Consider the following 5,714-nt stretch of genomic DNA (forward strand, 5'->3'; position numbering starts at 1 on the left):
TTATTAAAATATTAATAAAACGAGACGGGCGTTACAGAGGGTAAGCGAGGTTTCATTGATTAACCAACCATGGGGAAGACGAAGAGTGTGGCGGTGGTGGTTGGTAAGGGATGTGATGGTGGTTGTTGGGGCGGTGTAGTGCAGAGAGAGAGAGATAGGAGTGGTGGTGGTGGTAGAAGGAGGTTGTAGTTGTGATGGTGGAAGGAGGTGGTGGAAGCCTGATTTCTATTTAGGGAAACGATTTAGGGGAAATTTGATAAAGTGGGGTTTGGGTTAGTTTATACTCGGGAAAAAGATAAGGGGTATAAAAAATGACATATCTACCCTCATGTGACTTGCATATGGTCACACTTAACAGAAAAAAACAAGCTGCGTTAGGCCTAAAGGACGTAACATGATGGATTTAAAACATAAAGGATAAAACTCATCAATTTGAAAGATAAAGGACATCGCTTGAAATTCACTATAAAGATAAAGGACAAAATTTGAAATTCACTCTTGTTTTTTAGTGATTTGATAATTTTACACAGTGGTCCTTATAGTTTGAGGGTTATTTAAAACATCTTGTATACTTGTTCTACCTCTTAGTAACTTTCTGAAATGACAAATTTGACCCCTTTTTTAGCAAGCCTTAAAACCTTTAATTTAGAACATTTTATAAAACTTTCATAAGTTATTTTTTTCTGTTTAAATCTTTTAAACTTTTTTTAAAAAAATTATTTGTTTATTTAACACATTTTTTGTAAATAAAATGTGAATAATTCGAAGCGTTTATAAATATGTTTGAAAACAATACGGAATGTTACATGTGGGCTGTAAACGAATCAAACGTTTGGCGACCAGTTCGTGAACTGTTTGGCGGGAACTTCGTTTATGTTCATTCATTTATTAAACAAACGGACACGAACAAGAAATTTCATTCATTTAGTTAAATGAGCAAACATAAACAGAGGTCGTGTTAGTTCATTTATGTTTGCGAACGTTCGGTAACGTGTTTGTTTGTGTTCGATAGTTCTTTTGTGTGTTTAGTTTTATATATATTAAAATACTTCAAAATTCCGACAAATTAAATATCTAATAAGTGTCAGTGTATTATATATTCTGTTCATGAATGATTGTTTGTGTTCGTTTGTTTCCATTTGTGTTCATGAACATTAGTTTGTGCTCATTTGTGTCCGTCAACGTTCGTTGACTAAAATTAACAAACAAAGACAAACGAACACGAACAAGTTCATTTCCTTAACAAACGAACACGAACATAAAATCTCGTTCGATAAGTGTTCGTGAGCGGTTCGCAGACACATATATTTCTTAACAAACAAACACGAACAAGGTCTTGTTCGGGTTTGTTCGGTTTGTTTGCAGCCCCATTACGAGAAAACAGGGCATTAGGGGCGACAGATGTCGCTGCTAAAGACCCCTTATGTCGCCGCTAAAGGGTCGCCGCTAAAGGCCCTTTATGTCGCCGCTAAAGGGTGGCCGAGATGGCCCCACATGTCACCGCTATTGGTACCTGTCACCGCTAAATGGTTGACTCAATAGCGGCGAGAGATGTCGCTACTAATATATCGTCGCTAATGGTCAACCTCAATAGCGACGACTTTTGTGTCCCCTAAAAGTGTTCTTTTTTTCATTTTTTTTATTTTCCAATTTTTTTCATATTTAAACCTGCCAATTTCGGGTTCAAGACATACAAAAACTAAATAAACACAATCTACATAAGCATAAACGTCACAAACGTCACCATCCGGGTTCATTTTTATTCACAACATGTCATAAAACTACTTTAACATATAAAATGTCATAATTCTACATCATATCCGTATCATCATCCACTTCATTAGCATCTTCTTTCCAAACTTGGTGGCCGCTATTGCGGGTATTTCCTGTAGTGAGATGAAACAAGATATCAGCCACTTTGACTTTCAAATATCTCTGATTTGGGCATAAATAAAACTAAGAACAAAGAAAACTAGCCAATTATTAGTTGCATAGAAACTGTTTGTAGGTCAGAAGAACGTGGTACAAGTTAAAATTGTCAAATAGATTAACTCAAAAAAAGCTAAAAGAGAGACGGGTCAAATATGTAACAGACTAAAAGCACTCACACTCAAAATTTCAATATATATAACAGCCTAAACTACTCTATCAAGATTTAGATTATTGCTGAATTAATAATATTCTGTAACCATAATTAACATTCACCACCTATATGAAAGCTGAAGATGAAAATAAACTTGTAGGGGCCAACCCAATCAAACCGATAATAGAAAATTACCGTATTCAACAACCTGACACTATCTTGACCCCATCAACCAAGACGCTTGTCTTGCATTGTCTAACCAATATACAAGCAACGACTAACATAGACAAGGGATTTCAATTCTAAACTATAGTGTTTGATTCGATATAGTAGACATTTAGACATTAGAAGTCAGTGTACAAACCTCAAACATGGAACTAGTGAGACATCGTTTCCCCGCGTTCGCAACAGCTCAAGTAGAAGCTGGCATTAAAAATTACAATGAAAATATAAGATGCTCAACATCAAAGATACACACTACACTGATCAAATTATATATGAACAAATAGCTTTCTGTAAAAAATTCTAACATATATCGCATCATAGCCTTGTATAAAGAGTAACTCAAGAAATTTTGATAGCAAAACACCCAACTATGTTGTGTAACTCAAGAAATTTACATAGTTGTGTACCCGGAAACCAAAATACCCGACCAGAAACAGATCCGGAGCCACATAAAATATTGGACATGAAACAGATCCGAGTTTGACAAAAAAACATAATACGCATGGACTCAAATTAGCTATTGCATTATTAGTTATTTCAAATCTCTAAGGGGGCGTTTGGTTCGCGAAATGTGTAGGAATTGGAATTGGAATCCTTATGGGAATTGGAATTAGAATTGGAATTACATGGATTCCTTTGAAATCCATAGATGTGTTTGGTTGACAAATGTAATAATGGAATTAGAATTTAAAAATACCTAAAAAGACAAAATTACCCCTAGTTATAAACAATTGGCAAAAGTTTTAAAAACACCTATCCAAGATAAAAATTCTAAAAAATCCAAAAAAAATTATAAAAATTCAACAAAATTCTAAAAATCATAAAAAACATAAAAAATTAGAAAAATTCAAAAAAAAAATCTAAAAAATCCAAAAAATTAATAAGTATAAAAAAATTTAAAAATTAAAAAAATTTCTAAAAAATCAAAAAAATTCTAAAAAATAATAAAAACAAGAAAAAAAAATCCTAAAAATTCAAAAAAAAAATCTAAAAAATCCAAAAAATTATAAAAAATTATAAAAATTCAAAAAAATTCTAAAAAATCCAAAATAATTATAAAAATTCAAAAACAAAATTCTAAAAATCATAAAAAATAATAAAGATTCAAAAAAAAATACAAAAAATAAAAGTATAAAAAAATTAAAAAATTAAAAAAAAATCTAAAAAATAATAAAAAGTTCAAAAAATTCTAAAAAACAAAAAAAATTCTAAAAAATCAAAAAAAATTCTAAAAAATTTTAAAAATCAAAAAATCCAAAAAATAGAAAAAAATCTAGAAAATAAAAAACAATCCAAAAAATTCTAAAAAATAAAAAAAATCTAAAAAATAATAAAAATCGAAAAAATTATAAAAAATCGAAACAATTCAAAAAAAAACTTTTGAATTTTTTTCGATTTTTATAATTTTTTGAATTTTTATTATTTTATTGATTTTTTGAATTTTTTTTGGCTTTTTAGATTTTTTTGGGTTTTTTTTAGATTTTTTATTATTTTTTTGATTTTTAAGATTTTTTTGGATTTTTATTTTTTTTAATATTTTTTATTCGTCAGAATTTTTTGGATTTTTTAGGATTTTTTATTATTTTTTTTATTTTTTTGGATTTTTTATTTTTTTTTATTTTTTAGAATTTTTTTGGTTTTTTAGAATATTTTGGATTTTTTATTATTTTTTGATTTTTTAGAATTTTTAGGATTTTTATTATTATTTTTTATTTTTTAGATTTTTTTTTTATTTTTTAGAATATTTTTGGATTTTTTATTATTTTTTTGATTTTTTAGAATTTTTTGGATTTTTTATTATTTTTTAGATTTTTTTATTTTTAAATTTTTTTTTCTTTTTTATAATTTTTTTTGGTTTTTTATTATTTTTTTGATTTTTTTGATTTTTTTGATTTTTTAGAATTTTTCGGATTTTTTATTATTTTTTTGATTTTTTTTATTTTTTAGAATTATTTGGTTTTCTTAGAATTTTTTGATTTTTTTTATTATTTTTTGGTTTTTAGACAAAAATGAAAGAGGCAAGGGGCTATTTCCGTAACTTTGGAAACATTCCCATGGTTTTTTAAACTTTCCTTTGAAATTTAGAAGGAATCTGAATTCCATTAAATGAGGGATTTTGTTGGAATTGAAATCCAATTTCATTCAACTAATTTGTCCAACCAAACACACAACACAAAGAAATGGAATTCAAATTCCAATTCCTTTGAAATCCTATAAATTCCTGTCAACCAAACAGGCCCTAAGTATATGCGGGTGATTTTTCAAAATATGTATTGATTAACTTATGTATTCTATGTTAGAGCTTTATCTCTTCAGTTAAAAAAAACCCTAGTTATTAACTAATATGGTAGTCAAAACACAAATATTAAAACTCATACCTTCATGAAAACATCAAACTGTTGAATCAGGTACTTCTAGAAAACATAACCATTATATTCATGAACTTAGGTTTTTACCATTTGATGTAACAACCTTTGGCTTAGTCAACATTAGATGTGATAGACTGTAATAACATGACAACGTGAATGGCACTCTTTTTTACCATTTGATGTAACAACCTTTGACTTAGTCACCATTGACCTGCAAATCCAATGTACATATCATAAAGCATAAAGTACTACCTGGTATAAAATCTAGAACAGTCAAGAAACATGTCTTTTTATAACGCTCTAAGGTCGTTACACTTACAAAAAAAAATTATACAAATTCAAGAGATTAAGCCACTTACAAGAACACGAAATTTGGGTGAAAATTAGAGTGAATGTCGCCAAAGTTTAGCCATTTGAAGTCTTCTACAAAGTCATGAGCCTTACATGGCTGATTAATTTCTCTCTTTTAGCTGAAAACGGAGTCGTCAGGTGATGGTGTACCTATAATTATCGCAACTAAATCATACATTACAACCAAATCAACAAAGGTGTTGTAACCATAAGTTTGTCGAAAAATTCGAGTTAGGTTTCTGAAAAGATGAATTACCAAAGTGTGGTCGAATGGTAGAGCAACTTCTCGCAATTGTCGTCTCTGTTTTAACATCCAGAAGAACAAAATTAAAAGAACTCTAACTAAAACATAATGATGTGAAAAACGCAATTGAGGTTTGATAACTAAAACGCAATGAAAATAAAATATAACATAACTTACAAAGAACTCTGATTAACGATAGTGGACGGAAAAAGAACTCTGATACACCGTGGGAAACCGGTGGTGGTGGAGCGGTGGCGGTGGATGGTGGAATGATGGTGTCGGATCTGAAAAACCTAAAAGGTGGTTGAAGGTGGTGGTTTCAGATCTAATTTCCGGCAAGATGGTGGCGATCGTAGGTCGTAGTGGTGGTGGTGGTGGTGGTGGTGGAGGTGGTGGTGGTGGTGTTGGTTGTGATGTGGTGGTGGTGTTGGTTTTGAAAATG

General features: G+C 29.9%; 1 long non-coding RNA gene across 1 annotated transcript; it reads right to left on the bottom strand.

Annotated features, from left to right (window-relative positions):
• Window positions 1-1,700: 1,700 nt before the first annotated feature.
• LOC110903351 lies at window positions 1,701-5,051 on the bottom strand. The gene is made up of 3 exons (XR_004876258.1): window positions 4,687-5,051; window positions 2,448-2,506; window positions 1,701-1,886 (listed from the first exon to the last, which is right to left on the bottom strand). It is a non-coding gene; the product is annotated as an uncharacterized LOC110903351 (long non-coding RNA).
• Window positions 5,052-5,714: the final 663 nt, after the last annotated feature.

This window comes from Helianthus annuus, chromosome 13 (genome assembly GCF_002127325.2).
Source record: "Helianthus annuus cultivar XRQ/B chromosome 13, HanXRQr2.0-SUNRISE, whole genome shotgun sequence".
NCBI classification, from domain to species: domain Eukaryota; kingdom Viridiplantae; phylum Streptophyta; class Magnoliopsida; order Asterales; family Asteraceae; genus Helianthus; species Helianthus annuus.